Raw genomic sequence first — 17,891 nt, 5'->3', positions numbered from 1 at the left:
ACACCAACTAGCCATGAAACGACATGACCAGCTATCCTTAGTAGCCACACACGCAGATGGCAAGCAACATGAGTTCGACTGGGACAACACTACTATTATAGGACAAGCCAAACAGAGAACAGCCAGGGAATTCCTAGAGGCATGGCACTCATCCACAGATTCAATCAATAAGCACATCGACCTGGACCCAATATACCGGCCACTGTAACGGACAGCTGGAACTGACAACCGGAAGCGGCAGGTACAAATCACTATAAATGCCAGAGGAAAGATCACAGAAGCGCTTCACATGAGGGTCCCAAGCACTGAGGATGTCACCGAGACAGGGGACGAAACGTCTGAGTACTAGTGATATCATAATTGTAATGAAATGGTCTAGATTAATGTTCTTGGGACATGGTTTCAAATTTCTCCATAGCTGCTGAAACTTGAATGTAGTTAATAAGTCTGAAATTAAAGACTAGACTGTGGGAAAAAAAAAATCAGGGGGCGGTGATAGCGTAGTGGTATTAATTAGATGATTCATCCAGATATTCAGGTAATGTTCTGGGCACTCAGGTTTAACACCCACTATGATGGAATTAGCTTTAATTCAGTTTAAAAACAATGTGGAATGAAGATTCTAATGATGACCATGAAACAATTGTTGAGGCCATCTGGTTCACCCATGCCTTTTATGGAAGGAAATTGCATGCTTACAAACATAGCAATGCTCTGAGCAACTGGGGAATAAATGCTGGACACTGACACCTACATCCTGTCAATGAATTTTTTAAAAAGATTAAAACATCACCAATAGGTGTTAAAAATCCATCTGGCTCAATAATGCCCTTTATGGATAGAGATCTGCTGTTCTTACCTGGTCTGGCCTACACAGGACACCAGACCCACAATAACATGATTGACTTCTGAAATGGCCCCGCAAAATAGATCAGTTATATCAAACTCACAAACTACTCGGTCCAAAGGTGATGAGGTTAGGGAAACAAATGGCAGTTTTGCCGCAATTAAATCTTTTTGTTGCTTAAAATTCCTCCATCAATTAATTTTTGATTATTATGAGGAAGAGATATTTCTAATAATGTTGGAGCTCCCATTGCAAAGTGGTACTCCCGAAAAGAGCTAGAACACTTCAACTACTTTTTAAGCATCTTATAATTTCACATTCAGGATTTTCAGCAGTGTAACAGGATGGTTTTAGTGACCCACACTTCTGTCATATGCACATTCTATTCTCTTTTAGTTTAATTTGGAACTTGTAGCATTGTGTCGAAAAGGATTGGTATTATTTATGTTCAGGCATAATGTACACTAGCATCAGTTGTCGCTGGTTCCCATTTATGTCACATTCCTTTCAAATCTAATGTGGCAATTTATTACCTGGTATAATAATCCCAGTACTGTTGAGTTTATAGAGAGGAAGTCCTCTGTTATTCTGACAACTACCATAGTTAATGAAAGATCTGGAAAGAATGCTCAACGAAAATGCATGTTACTGCCCCAACAGGGCTTAACAATTTCATTGATAAAGCATTAGAGAAAAAGGAGGGGCAAAAAGAGAACAGAAAAGAGCTCTTAAGAATGTGCAAGAGTACAGGACATATCTGATAACTCTTACCAAAAGTTTGATGGGCCAAGTGGCAGAGTGCTATGTGCTGTGATTCTACAAGTTTGATTTTGTACTGTTCTCTTCAATCAAGCAGTTTGTTGACATTGTATATGTCAGACCGAAAACATCCCCGGATCTCACTTGTGTTCAATACTAGCAGCTGGCAATGTCACTGACATCTCAACATGCCTTGCATTAACAATCAAAACATGACACCGAGTCATAAAAGTAGATATTAGGTCCAAAAGCTTGGTCAAAGAGATCAGTTTTAACAAATTATTCACTAAGATGGTGCTTGGTATGGAGGATGCTAACTATGAAGAGAGGTTGAGTAGGTTAGGATTATATTCATTAAAGACAGAGGTTGAGGGGGGACCTGATTGAGATCTACAAAATCATGAGAGGTTCAGACAGGGTGGATAACAAGAAGCTTTTTCTCAGAGTGAGCGACTCAGTAACTAGGGGTCATGAGTTCAAAGTGAGAGGGGAAAAGTTGAAGGGGGAGATGGATGGAATATTCTTTACACAGAGGGTGGTAGGTGCCTGGAACGCGTGGCCAGTGGAGGTGGTTGGGGTGGGAAGGATACATCATTTACGATGTATCTAGACAGATATATCAATGGGCAGGGAGCAGAGGGATACCGATCCTTAGAAATTAAGTGGTAGGTTTAGATAGAGGATCTGGATCAGCGCAGGCTTGGAGGGCCTGTGCTGTAATTCTTTTTGTTCTCTTTGTTCTTTGGATTTATTACAGACGAAGACTTAGCAAGGAGGTAATGTTTAGAAAAGGAACTCCAGAGCTAAAACAGAAATGGATATTTATTAAACAAAGGTGGCATTTCTGAAAAGGGAGCTGTGTTGGCAAAGTTTTTCATCTTGCACTTAGCAGGACAAATGCAGGAGTGCCAAGTTTTAGAAGGTCACAGTGGAAGAGAAGGGTGTTGATTGGTTAACATGTCAACTTTGATAGGTCAAAGTGTTGATTATCTTCATACTGAAATACTGTGGCTGCAGGAACAGACCAGCAGCATGTAATTCACCTCCTGACTCACCAATGGCTGTCAACAAGGTGCAAGTCAAGAGTGTAATGGAATACAGTCCATTTGTCTGGATGCACTCAACACCGTCAACAATAATGCAGCCCATTCAAATAGCAGTCTTCAAAGTTTCACTCCTTCCACCACTGACGCACAGTGGCAGCATTGTATACCATCATCAAGATGCACCGTAGCAAATCACCAGGGCCCCTTCTGTAGCACCTTCCGAATCTGTGAACTCGAACCACCAGCATTGCAAAAAATTGGCACACCTACTCAAGAGCAATAAATTCTCACCTAACAGCAATTCTCACCTAACATCCGACGAATTGCTCAATTTAAAAAAAAGCTTTGTTTAGAAATTATTGTGTCCTATAATAATGCCCGGTAGGAAATGGAGCAAGTCTATGGATATGTCTCACCAAGAATAACCATAAACCACTCAGCTACTATGCTTTATTTTTGGTCCTGACTTTCACTATGTGCTAGTACATCATTAATTTCAGAATGTCTGGTTTAACCGAGCAGCACCTTTTAAAATTGAGGTATTGCTTTTTTGTTGGATAGTTTCATAAATTGGCATTAAATCCGTGTAAATATAAAAGTACTGCATATTGTTGGCTGAAATTCGACATTTATTTCATCCATACCATTTTCCATTAAAAAAAACATTTAAAATTTTATTGCAGTAATTTATTTATGAACAGTATTGCTTCTGACTTATGCAGTGCACACATAGACCATCTGTTACCCATTTGGAATCTATGAATCAACCTAAATTGGTAAAGTGAGTGGTGGAAAACAGATATAGTAGTTCATAAAAAATAAATCTGCATTTTTTTTCCAACTTCAATTGAAGCTTCTTTTAAGGGTATCTTTCTTTGCCCATAAACATTTCTTCATATCATTGTGTTACTGTTAAAGGTGATTGAATTGGAAGATATGAAATTATTATAAGGCTTGTGCAAGTGGTTGTTTTACATGGCTGGACAGACTGGAACTACTGGGTCGTGAGTGTTTTGCTGGAAAAGCACAGCAGTTCAGGCAGTATCCGAGGATGTGCTTTTCCAGTAACACATTTTCAACTCTGATCTTCAGCATCTGCAGACCTCACTTTCTCCTAGAGGCGGCGCGGTGGCATAATGGTTAGCACTGCTGCGTCACAGCGGCAGAGACCCCCGTTCAATTCCGGCCTCAGGTGACTGACTGTGTGGAGTTTACACATTCTCCCCGTGTCTGCGTGGGTTTCCTCCAGGTGCTCCGGTTTCCTCCCACAATCCAAAGTTGTGCAGGTTGGGTGAATTGGCCATGCTAAATTGCTCATAGTGTTAGGTGAAGGGGTAAGTGTAGGGGAATGGGTCTGGGTGGGTTGCGCTTCGGCAAGTCGGTGTGGACTTGTTGGGCCGAAGGGCCTGTTTCCACACTGTAAGTAATCTAATCTAAACTACTGGGTCCCAGTCTTTGGACAAAGGATCATTTTAGAACTGGGATGAGGGGGCTCAGTCCTCCTTCAACTCTCAACATTCTCAATTCAGGGATGTGGTTGAACATATCCAAGACTGAAGTGAAAAATAATCCAGAAATATGGACATTGGCTAGGAAAGTGAGGTTTGAGCTTAGAAAATCAGCCATGATCTTACGAAATGGAAGAGTAAGCTTAGAGAACTATATGACGTACTTGGGATTACAATCTTAATACAGCAACATAATTGGAAATCTCTAGCGATTGTCTACATGGAAACACTGGAGTTTATTTTTGACTTTTATTGCTCTGGGAATTAGGTGGTAAAGGTAAAGCTGCCATTGATTTATCAGACTCTAGGGCTGCTCTCTTGTTAGAGAAAGCTGACTGGTGGTGGTTTAACCTGAAGGTCACCATGCCTCAGGTCAGGGGAGAGGTTGAGAAGAAGAACCTCTTATGGTACTGTCAGCCAGCATGGGAATTGAACCCATGCTGTTGGTATTAGTCTGCATTGCAAACCTGTCATCCAACCAATTAAACTAACTAAGGGCCACTACACTACCTCTGTTGTATTTAAAGAGCAAAATCTGACAAAATGATTTGTATTAAATTAATTAACGGAAGTCCTGCAGGTTCCAAAGGGACGTGACAACCTCCTTATGAGTTTGGTAAATATGAACGTCTACCCCATTCTGTACGTACTGTGATTATGAGCCTATACAAGATGAAATAACTTACTGTGAAATCCCATTTGATCCATGGGGTTTTATTTTGTATTAAATTCTAGACATTCATATTATAGTAGAATGAGATAGTGATGTTTAGCATGGTATAATGATGTCAACAATCACATGCTGGAGAGAATGAAGGAAGTCTGTAGTAACCTACACTACAGAGACGTATTACGGGCAATGCTAAAAACCGCACACCAGGTTATAGAACAACACGTTTATTTGGAAGCACTAGCTTTTGAAACGCTGCTCCTTCATCAGATGTTTGAGGATCAGTGCTCCGAAAGCTAGTGCTTCCAAATAAACCTGTTGGACTATAACCTGGTGTTGTGTGATTTTTAACTTTGTACACCCCAGTCCAACACTGGCACCTCCAAATGACAATTATGGACAACAATATTGTGTATGGTAGTGAAAATAAAAGAATTTGCAGGAACCTGCCAGTGTCAGGCAGCAGTCATTAATGTCACATACTGCCTGAATACAGAGTCAGAGCCTAACATAGCGAGAGACCGACACTGGGATCACTGACCAATCAAGATTGGCAGCTCAGTTAAAAGTCTGCCAGCCCCCACAGAGGTGGCCATTACTGAGGGTACAAGATGAAGGGTGTGAACTGAATGCAAACAATTCTCATCTAACCCCACAGATTCACAATGCAAAACTGAGCGGCCTGACTAAGTCCTCTGAAAGCTTCTTTGCTCCAGCCTGTACATCTTTTCCGGTGCTGCTGTGCATTTCCAAACTCAGATGATTACATCGAAACATGGAATAATCTTTCCCCTCAACACTCCTCATTTGTTGCCTTCCACAGGCAAAACTGGTGACGTCTAATTCCTGCAGCTGATTTCAGAAATTCAAAATGGACATTTATGATGGTAATGATGATGTTTTCTTTTGAAAAATTAAAACACTACGTGCCTTTTTCAACAAACATGAATACTCAAAGGTATTGGCTTATTTATCAGGCAAGAGCTATAATCATAGCATAGAATTTTACATTTGTTCATCTACTGAATGAAGCTGCCCAATGATAACTTGAAGCCGACGACCGAACCACCTACATAAGCATAAATACATGAGAATAGTCGCAGGCAAGAAGACTTATATTAAACTGCCAGTTTCTAATCAGCACAGTTAACTAGCTTTCATTAATCTTTCATTGGGATGTAGTTTGTCAGCAGCTCGCAAAGAGCACTAATGTTAACAAGACCACTTAACAAACATGACCAGTTAATCAATGAGAATTTAACACTACCAAAAAGAAAGATTGGTTGTCAGGCATAGTTGTCGTAATTACAATGAATGTAACTTGGTTAAAAATTAAAAGATATCCATTAGCGCTGTCAGTATAGATCATCCTCCTCATTCTGGTTATTGCTTTTAAATAAAGCGCAGCTTCTAAAAGGCTTTCAAGATTTGTAATAAAAAGTACATTATTGCATTTTTGCTAATTCATCTTCGAACCCAAGGTCTGTAGATTAATCAACATACTGCAAGGTAAATTCTACGTGTCAGGGGAACTTAGTCGCACACACACTAAAAATGGAATTATTTATAGCTGGGAAAAATACAGTTAATAAGTGAGTGCAATGCTCAATTCCTACTTTCCAAAATGTCAGTTCACATTGAACCTTCATTTCAGATATCCAACAATTACTTTGTCAACGCAACCAGGAGTAGTGATGGATGATGCACTGGTTCATGAAACCAAACTTTCTGTGAGTTACTTAAGCTGAAACTAAGTGCTTTTACATTCAAGGGTTTATTGATAACAGTGGGATTATATTTATCACCCTGTCACTTTAGTTGACTGTATCAGCCTCCTCTCTTCTAGAATATGGACACTAATGGAGGTGTGTCCCTGTTACTCCAAAGGGGTCATGAATTCATTCAGCTAACATTTTAATGGAGTAACTGTGAGCGTACAAACTACATTTTCAGCACTTTACCAAACAACAGGCAACTTTTGTTATTAGACTGTAAGAATCCAGTCTCCTATTGGCCTCCACAATTCAGTGACCCTTGTGACCCCTCGCTTACAGCTCTTGCCTCAAACTAATATACTGCTCCCATCTTGCAATCTTGCAGTTAGTTAGTGAAGTTGTATTAGACTCAGAAAAGCTTGTGTTGTGATTGCAGGACTTCAGTTATGAGAAATTCTGTCCAGGATCAATAATAGTCTTCCTCTTTAATAATAGTTTGATATGATTTGTCACAGGCTGGTCCACAGCATCTTCCACTTTTTATTGTCTTGCTCATAGGATTGTACTTTTTCCTTGAGATATGAGTTCAGCCAGGGAAAGCCTTTTAAAAGCTCTATTTTGTATGACTCTGTTATTGCACAAACTCACTGTCTCAATCATATTTTCCAAAAGGTGTGCAGTCATGTTCTCTCATCGATGTTTAACTTTGTTGTGTAAATGGTTGGAGGTCCATTATGAATAGCCTGAGGCTATTTTTCACAGCACTAACATCAGTTTATGGATGGTCAGGAGTCTTTGATAGATTGCTCAGTCTTTGAGCTAATATTCTCACATCCTTCTCATAGAATGATACAAACAGAAGGAGTCCATTTGGCCCATCAGGCTTGTGCCAGATTTAAGGTAGGATTATTCGATTCATCCCACTCTTTACTCCTTCCTGATAATCCTGCATCTTTTCCAACAGCCCTTCCAATCCTTGTTTGAGTCTTACTATCTTTTACTTACTACCATCTTTTCATGCAGTACATTGTGGACTTAACGTCACTATGTAAAAAGGGATGTTGCATAGCCCTCAGTTTCTTTTACTAATCGCATTTAACCTGTCCCCCATGGTTCATGACTCTTCTGTCATTGCAAGTAATTTATTTCCTTTACTCTATAAAGCCATTTTGAACCACATAATGAAATCTCTTCCTCTTGAAGAACAACCCTAGGAACCCCAAGAAGAACATCCTGATTATTTCCTGATTACATTGTGACTAGTTCTCAGACCCACAGAATTTGACAGGAAGAAAAGAATTCTACGGACTCGGGGGATGATTTGGAAATTCGGGTATTGAATATAATTTTAAAAATTTAACTAAAAATGATGACAGTGAAGAGAAAGAGCCTGCAAGGTTTATATTCCCATTCCCGGTCTATTCCCACAAATAGTTTATAGCTCTGTGTGTCACCTCAGTAAGGTTCTGGAAAATAATAGACAATGCTATTTAACTTCTTTAAAGTTTCTTCAGATTTTACAATCTAATTGCTGGGGGGGTTAACTTTTGAATTTTCAATTTCTGATTCATTGTCCAATCAATCAGATATTTTTACTTCACCCTCTATTTATTTCATGACCATAGGGTTTTTTTTTCCTGACTATCATCCCTGTCATAGCATCTTTTCACCAAGTTAATGTGACACACTAGCTGATCTTTCTTCTGTCTGGGTCTATACGCAACACAGAGTACATCATTAAGTTTCTTTTTGATTTGATAAGGTCCAGTGTTCCTTGCTTTCATTTGTTCTCCAGAGATACTGACCATGTCCCCAGCAACTTGTTTTTGAACTTTGGCCTTTTTATCTGCTCAGGTGCTGGGACCATAACAGTGTGCCTTTCCTGGCAGTATAGCCGGAACTATGGACCACTTACATTCCCTTTCTTTTATCCATTTCCCATAAAATTGCAATTAAAATATTTACGACGTGCATCAGAAATGTATCTGCCTTCTGTGAACAACTTTAAAGAGACACAAGGTCTAATCTATTGCATCCAGGTGTGAGATACAATCAACTGTATACAGTAGAGGGTGTAATTGTCTGCACACAGGCACAGAGTGTAATCGACTGCACACACATACAAGATATAATTGACTGTATACAGTAGATAGTAAAACCAACTGCACAGAAGTGCAGGGTGCAATCAACTGATGAAGGGCTTATGCCCAAAACGTCAATTCTCCTGCTCCTTGGATGCTGCCTGACCTGCTGTGCTTTTCCAGTACCACACTCTCGACTGTAATCAACTGTGTGTGGGTTCAGGAAGTAATTGACGTCACAAAGGTACCGGATATAATCGACTGCATCCAGGTACAGGGTCTAATTGACTGCACGCAGCTACAGGATCTAATCAACAGCCATCAGCTACAGGGTCTAATTGACTGCACCCAGGTACAGGGTCTAATCGACTGTACGCAGGTACAAAATGTAATCAACCTGCATAAGGTACAAGATTTAATCACCTGCACACAGGTCCAGGATATAATAAACTATATACAAATACAGGGTGCAATCTACGGCACACAGATACATGGTGTAATCAACTGCCTACAGATATACAGGTTGTAATCAACTGTGCACAGGTACAGGGTATAACTGTGTGTATACAGGTACAGTATACAGTGTAATGTATGCAGGTACAGTGTGTAATCACATGTACACAGGTACAGGATATAATAGACCATATACAGCCAAAGGGTGTAATTGAATGCGCACATGTAGGCATCGAACTCTGTGTAGCCTCAGTTTATTCCCTAAAGTCCAAATTACGTGTGGTAATTAGAAATTAGTTATGGAGGTGTGTCCAGGAATGCTTTCATGATGCACAAATCTTAAGGAACTCCCAGGTGCCACAGCTACATGTGACTCCCTACCAAGTGCAGGATCAGATCACAGCCTGGCTTGTGACATAAGAGTATCTTCCCTGAAGCCATGTGGAGGAGCACTACAAAACTGCACATTGCTGAACAACCCCACCTGCAAGTTCAGCTCTAAACCACTCACCATCGGGAACTGGAAATATATCACTGTTCCTTCAGGGTTGCTGGGTCAAAATCCTGGAATTCCCTTCCTAAGGGCACTGTGGGTCTGTGTATATCAGATGGACTGCAGCAGTTCAAGAAGGCAGCTCAACACCAGCTTCTCAAGGGTAATAAATGCTGGCCCAACCAGGGACACCCCCATCCGACAAGGTGAGTAAATAAAAACAATAAGGCATAGAGCAGACCATAGGACCATTTAAAATGTGATGCCTCACGTGGGTTCACCACACACACTACAGACGGTATCATCATCTACTGTGCTTGTACAATGTGACATTGTAAAGGACAGAGGAATTGCCAATGAGGGCAGGGTATATTAGCACACTTCTTCTGGTGAAAATGACAGAGCAGGAGGACACTGAACTCATGCCAGATCTCCTAGGTGCCAGAGTCATGCAGACATATCTCAGGGTCATCCGAGAAAACCTCATCCCAAGAAGGTCTGCTCTTTCTGTGACGCTTTATCACACCCAGAGGTAAATAATACTACAACATGAACATAGAGCAAAACAACACATGCACGGGTCTCTCGGCCTTCCAAGCCTGCATGGACACATTTTGCCCTTCCATACCAAAACTGTCTTCACTTACAGAATCCGTATCTCTCTATTCCATTCCTATTCATGTGTTCATCCAGGTGCTTCTTGAATGCTGCTACTGTGTCTGCTTCCATCACCTCCTCTGGCAGCATGTTCCAGACACTCACCGCCCTTTGTGTGAAAAACATACCTCGCATATCTCTTTAAAACTTGCATCCACCCCTGCACCTTGAACTTGTGTCCCCTGGTCATTGACCCCTTCACCCTGGGAAAAGCCTCATAATGTCCATCCGATCAATGCCATTCACAATCTTATTAAGTTCTATCAGGTCACCTTTCAACCTCCTACATTCCAGTGGAAACAGCCCCAGTCTATCCAACCTTTCTTCATAGCTAAAATCCCCCATACCAGGCAACTTTCTGGTAAACCTTTTCTGTACCCTTCCCAAAGCATTCACATCCTTCTGGTAGTGCAATGCAAAACCGTAACAGGAGAATGGCTTAATGCTGTTACCTTTGGATCTATTTCAGAAATGGTTGGGACTAGGCCATAGCCATTAAACATGGTCACACTGCTCTCTATTTTTTGAAGTTTCTAGTCAGCAAAGCTAAAAGATTGCAACACAATGGAAAACCATTGGAAGTATAATTAGTGCGTGTGCTGGCTTATGCTAAATGTTCTATTTGTTTTGTCCTTGAGTGGAAGAGTGTTATTTTAGAGTCGGTTGCCATATTGGTGAATTGCATCATATTAATATTTAAATAAACACCTCTGATTTGCAACCTCTGATTTAGTAATGTTCCCAATGAAGCTGAAATTACCCTCTGGTACTCGGGGAAACATCACATTGATCATTGGCAAGAACCAATAGAAGTCTTTTTTTTGCAAGTTTTGTATTTGATTATGATAAAACATTCTATTGACTCCTAAGGCAACCTCAGAAAGGCTGGTCACTGCAGAATATTTTTGGATGGCTAATTAATAGCTGATAACAATGACTGCCCATTGGGGAACAGACCAAATGTTTATCTCCTTTACCAGCTGCCTCATGGGTCCACTCAGATCTCCGATTTCAGATTTATTACCCGACACGATTTCTCTCTGACATTCATCATACCTAGATGCTAGTCAAGCTGCTTCTTGACTTGTCGAGGAGACAGCTCCACCAGTTTTGGCACTAGTCCCCAGATGATGGTAAGGAAGAGTTTGCAGTGTCTAGATGAGTTTATTTGCTGTATTCATTTCCAATACCTTAGACAAAGCTCAGTGTCCATTTGTTTTTATTCCATTCTAGCACTTGATAAAACCAAATGGCTTGTAAGGCCATTTCAGAGGGCAGTTAAGAGTCAACTTGTGGATTTAGAATAACACTTAGATAAGGTCGGCATTTTGCTTCCCTAAAGGCATTAGTGAACTATTGGGTATTTACAATAATTGGCAATGGTTTTATTTTGTATTTATCTTAAATTTCAGACTTTTAAGTAAATGGACGTTATGTTGAGGTTGTACAGGATGTTGGTGAGGCCTCTTCTAGAGTGCTGGGTGCAATTCTGATCGCCCTGTTATAGGAAGGTTATTATTAAGCTGGAGAGGGCTCAGAGGAGATTTACCAGGATGTTACAGGGAATGAAGGCTTTGAGTTATAAGGAGAGACTGGATAGGCTGGAATATTTTTCACAGCAGTTTAGGAGACTGAGGTGTGATCATATAGAGGTTTATAAAATCATGAGGGGTATAGATAAGGTCAATGGCAGGTGTCTTTTCCTAGGGTGGGGGATTTCAAGACTTGGAGAGATATTTTTAAGGTGAGAGGAGAAAGATTAAAAAAAACATGAAAGACAACTTTTTTAATAGAGGGAAGTTCATGTGGTGAATGAATTTCCAAAGGAAATAGGAAATGCGGGTTCAGTCATAACGTTTAAAAGACATTTAGCTAAGTACAAGAATAAGAAATGTTTGGAGGAATATGTTCCATGTGCAGATGGGACCAGTTTGGGATTATGGTCGGTGTGGATTGCTCGGACTGAAGGGTCTGTTTCTGTGCTATATAGTTCTACTTGACACGATAGGACTTAAAGCCAGATCCCCAGAATGTTACAGTGGGTTGCTGGATTACTAGTCCATGACAATACCATTAGGCTAGAGAACCAAATTGAGCATTTTAACCAACATGCCTCTGCATTTACCTGCCTCTGCGGCCATCTGTGATTCACTTCTGAGGTCAACAGACACGATGTTATCCTGCATTCAACTCCCTGGAATGAAAATTAGTTTTAATGTAACCCCTTTAAATTTGAGTCGGGTAAACTCCCAACTTATGATTTCCACTTGGTTAACAAAAATCAGTTTGCTTTTTAATGGGCCATGCTAAATTGTGGCATAACTCTAAGTGGTTAACATTTTGGGGCTCCTAATCTCTTTGTTCTTCTGTCTGTTGTAAAGATACTTCACATTTAATATTTCTTTGAGGACTAAAGTTTTAAGTATTGTGGAAAAATTGATTTGAGTTCTATAAAACTATCTGGAGTGATTTCTTCAGGAGGTAAGTCAAAGGTCACTGTAGACATTGGAATTATTTTTAATTTTACAAGACCTTTCTAAAAATCTCCTAACGGTGATATCAGATTTTTCTACTATAGACCTCTTCTGAGGCTTTTGTAATCACGACTTGATGGAGGGTGCTTTGGTCCCTGGTCTTATTTAGGGAATGAGAAGACGATGAGAAAAGACTGCCTATCTGTGAAGAGAACATCTTGTTGAGTTCAGGTGAAACGTGTTAGTTCATCTGGGAGAGTGATTGCAGGAATTTCTCAATATTGTATTTCCTGAGCAAGTTATATCTGCCAAGACTATGGACACAACTATTTACAATTCATGACTTGACCACACATTCCCGAAAACAAAGTCACAAATGTTGGGACATTCTACATCTTATCGTTTTTAACTTAGAGAATAACCCTGAAAGCTAAGAAAGATTTTTTTTCACTGAACAATTCTTAAAGTGCAGAGAGAATCTGTATTTTTCTCATTCCCTGAAGAGTGTGTGTGTGTGTGAAAGAGAGAGAGTGTGAGTAAGTGAGTGTGCATGTGCATGTGTACGCATGCATGTACTTTGGATGGATTAGGGATAGTCAACATGGTTTTGTGTGTGGGAAATCATGTCTCACAAATTTGATTGAGTTTTTTGAAGAAGTAACAAAGAGGATTGATGAGGACAGAATGGTACACATGAGTGACATATATTTCAGTAAGGCATTTGACAAGGTTCTCCATGGGAGATTGGTTAGCAAGGTTAAACCTCATGGAATACAGGGAAAACTAGCCATTTGGATACAGAACTGGCTCAAAGGTAGAAGACAGAGGGTGGAGGTGGACGGTTGCTTTTCAGACGAGGCCTGTGACCAGTGGAGTACCACAAGGATCGGTGCTGGGTTCACTAGTTTTCGTCATTTACATAAATGATTTGGATGTGAGCTTAAGAGGTATAGTTAGTGAGTTTGCAGATGACACCAAAATTAGAGGTGTAGTGGACAGCGAAGAGGGTTACCTCAGATTAGAACAGGATCTTGATCAGATGAGCCAATGGGCTGAGGAGTGGCAGATGGAGTTTAATTTAGATAAATGCAAGGTGTTGCACTTTGGGAAAGCAAATCTTAGCAGGACTTATACACTTAATGGTCTGGTCTCCTTCCTATCAGAAGGATGTTGTGAAACTTGAAAGGGTTCAGAAAAGAGCTGTTTTCCCTGGAGCATTGGAGGCTGAGGAGTGACCTTATTGAAGTTTATAAAATCATGAGGGGCATGGATAGGGTAAACAGACAAGGTCTTTTCCCTGAGGTGGGAGAGTCCAGAACTAGAGGGCATAGGTTTAGGTTGAGAGGGAAACGATATAAAAGAGACCTAAGGGGCAATTTTTTTTCACAGAGAGTCGTACTGCATGGATTGAACTGCCAGAGGAAGTGGTAGAGGCTGGGACAATTGCAACATTTAAAAGGCATCTGGATGGGTATATGTATAGGAAGAGTTTGGAGGGATATGGGCCAGGCGGTTTCTTGCCACAAGGTCTGGTGAGATTTCTCAACAGACCTTACCAAGTGTCTTGTTAACTATCACAGTGGTATCCTTCATGCCTCATTCTATCCCCATCTTATTGCAGACCATCCACGGAAACATTTGTCACCAACTGGACATCTGCGAATAATCCAGCATTCCTGGGGCTAGTACCATATTTAAAAGGTTGTGAGCACTCAGATAAGCATTGACATTCCAAAGTTACCATGTTTGGTCAATGATGTTTTCTCAAGACAGAGCAGAGTGGGAGTTTCATTCTGTAATGGAGAGGCCTTCAGCATCAAACAATGTGATTCCCTTCAAAGAGCAACAGCATTATCCATACACTGAAGGTGAAACACATTGAGAGTTAAATGGGGAAAAGCTTTGGAAATCTGAAGCACGATGGGACTTGGAAGTCTTAGTTCAGGATTCACCTAAAGTTAACATGATTCATTTGCTAGTTAGGAAGGCAAATGCAATGTTGGCATTCATTTTGACAGAGGTGGAATACAAGAGCAGAGATATACTGCTGTAGCTATACATATGGAATATATGGAAGACCACATATGGAATACTGTGAGCAATTATGGTAGAGATCTACTGACATTGGTGGCAATCCACAAGAGGTTCACAGGAATGATGCTGGAGATGAAGGGCTTGTCATGTGTGGAGCAGTTGAGGAACCTGAGTCTGGAATTGATGGGGTTTAGAAGGATGAAGGGGGATCTGATTGAAACTTACAGAATGTCATGAGGCTTGGATAGCCGAGATGTGGAGAAGATGTTTCTACTAGTAGGAGAGACTAGGACCCAAGGGCACAGCTTCAGAGTGAAGGTACAAAACTAAATTAAACTTTTGCGTAGCCCCTGCCACAGTAATCTAAACCCTGGTCAATAGGTGGACCATAACCTTAAACCTTCACTCCATTGATACATTGTTCACAATCTATTTGATGCTCTGGAATCTTTCAAAGTGCCTATAAACTCACAACCATAACCATGGAGAATGTGAAGGACGGAGGAAACATCACTAACTCCATGCTCCCTCTAAGTCATGCAGCACCTGACCACCATATATAGGAAGATAGGAGCAGGAGTAGGCCAATCGGCCTCTCCAGCCTGTTCCATCATTCAATGAGATCCTGGAAATCCCTCCTTTGCAGCTCGATGGATGTACCTTGACCAGTGGGCGACATGGTGGCACAGTGGTTAGCACTGCTGCCTCACAGTGCCAGAGACCCAGGTTCAATTCCCACCTCAGGCGACTCTCTGTGTGGAGTTTGCACATTCTCCCTGTGTCTGCGTGGGTTTCCTCCGGGTGCTCCGGTTTCCTCCCATGGTCCAAAAATGTGCAGGTTAGGTGAATTGGCCACGCTAAATTGCCCGTAGTGTTAGGTGCAGGGGTAAATGTAGGGGAATGGGTCTGGGTGGGTGCGCATCTGGGCGGGTCGGTGTGGACTTGTTGGGCCGAAGGACCTGTTTCCACACTGTAAGTAAAGTAAAGTAATCAGACTGTCAGTTAAAAAAGGTGATTCTCCACCATGAAGGACAACAAGGGATTGTTGGTAAACTTGGCCTTGCCCCTTAGATCCCATCATCATGCATGACTCAATAAATAAAATAGGCATTTTGAGCTTTAAGATGGCATTTCTGAAGGAAGTCGGCTGATTCTCACAGTAGCAATAATGTCTTTTGGTGAATCTCAATCAAAATAGGTGCTAAAGTAAGTAATATTTCTAGGCAAAATGAAAAATGCAGGCAGCTGGAACCATTCTAGTTGGAAATATGATCAGCATGGACTGGTCGGACTGAAGAGCCTGTATTCAGGCTGCATGACTCGGTGAGTCTCTGAAATGATGGGGAGCAGAGAAACATTGCTGGAATAAATGGTGTGGGTGTTGAAGGACAGTGACAGGGAAGGAATTGCACATACTGCTCACTCATTTGTGAGGATAACCTATTTAGTATCATTGAACTGTTGACTTTGTGTTCTGCCTGTGACTCTCACCCTCCACTCCAGCTACACAACTGTTGTGAATATTTTCTTTCATCCCTGCCTCAGCTACTATATTTCTTGCCCACACTGAGTGGTGAGACCTACAATTCAGAGGTTGAATTTCAGGGTCTACCCTTGGGGTCCTATGTGTTTACTATTCATTTAACACTGCGGGGTTCTTTATTTATTGCTCTTTCAACTTGCCTCGAATCTCCACAATTTTCAGCTCACCACTCTAAAATGCCAATGTCCTTATTCACACCCTGCACTCCTAATGCCTTTGTCCTCTTTGAATTGACTCAAAACATTATCCTCCCATTGCCTTGCCCCACCTCATAACCTCTTTCAGTCTTCCTTCTCTTCTCCAACACTGGGTCTCTCTTTGAGATTCATTGTCATTACTCCCCCACTCATAGGCCCACATTCAGCCATCAAACTGCTACCACTCCTTACCATCAAAAACCCTTCACTTTGATCTTGTTTTTAATCCTCAAGACTTTTCCTCCTGCTCAATTTATGCTGTTTATTTTCTTCCTCAACATATAGCGTGTTGGGAGGTTCCCTACATTGAAGAATTATAGGTGTTGTTATTTTTTCTGGTGTATTTGGTTGTATAAGGTAATAATTCCAAAAGGGTTAATATTGGAGATTGCACCAAATCTAGTGATGTCCTAAATTGGGGAGTCCAGTTCTAGATTGTAATAAGGTCAGATACATCTCACAGTCTGGCTTCTGATAACTTTTGTCATTATGCCTGACAAGCTCACTGAGACAATGTTACCAGAAATTAGTGAAGTGTCACTTTTAGAGTGAGTCAATGGTTAGCACCAGGAATCCAGGTTCAACTCCATCCTCAGGCAACAGTCTGTGTGAACTTGGCACATTCCCTCCCTGGAAAAAGTGAGGACTGCAGATACTGGAGATCAGATTTGAGAGTGGAGTGCTGGAAAAACACAGCAGGTCAGGCAGCATCCGAGGAGCAGGAGAGTCAGTGTTTCAGGCATTCCATCCCTGTCTGTGTGGGCTTCGGCGGGATGTTACACATGCTCCCCCCCGCAACCCACCCCCCCCCACCTACACATTAACACCACAGAGGGGGAGCGAGTGGAGAACGTCAAACTCCTGGGAGTGGTCATCCACAACAAGCTTTCTTGGACTCTTCACGTAGACGCACTGGTTACAAAGGCCCAACAACGTCTCTTCTTCCTCAGGCACCTGAGGAAATTTGGCATGATGGCGAATACCCTTGCCAACTTTTATAGGTGCACCATCGAGAGCATTCTGTCTGGTAGCAGAGTGCTTTAGGGAACATCTCCGGGACACCCACACCAAGCCTGTGGCCCAACATTTCAACTCCCCCTCCCATTCTGCCGAGGACATGATGGTCCTGGGCCTCCTCCACTGCCGCTCCCTCGCCACCCGATGCCTGGAGGAAGAACACCTCATCTTTGTCTCGGAACACTTCAACTCCAGAGCATCAATGTGGACTTCACCAGTTTCCTCATTTCCCCTTCCCCCACCTCACCCCAGTTCCAACCTTCCAGCTCAGCACTGCCCTCATTACCTTTCCTACCTGCATATCTCCCTTTCCACCTATCCACTCCACCCTCCTCTCTGATCTATCACCTTCATCCCCACCCCCATTCACCTATTGTACTCTATGCTACTTTCTCCC

The sequence above is a fragment of the Chiloscyllium plagiosum genome, chromosome 11 (assembly GCF_004010195.1).
Source record: "Chiloscyllium plagiosum isolate BGI_BamShark_2017 chromosome 11, ASM401019v2, whole genome shotgun sequence".
Lineage (NCBI taxonomy): Eukaryota > Metazoa > Chordata > Chondrichthyes > Orectolobiformes > Hemiscylliidae > Chiloscyllium > Chiloscyllium plagiosum.
The sequence above is the reverse complement of the archived record's forward strand: the minus strand, read 5'-3'. Positions refer to the sequence as shown.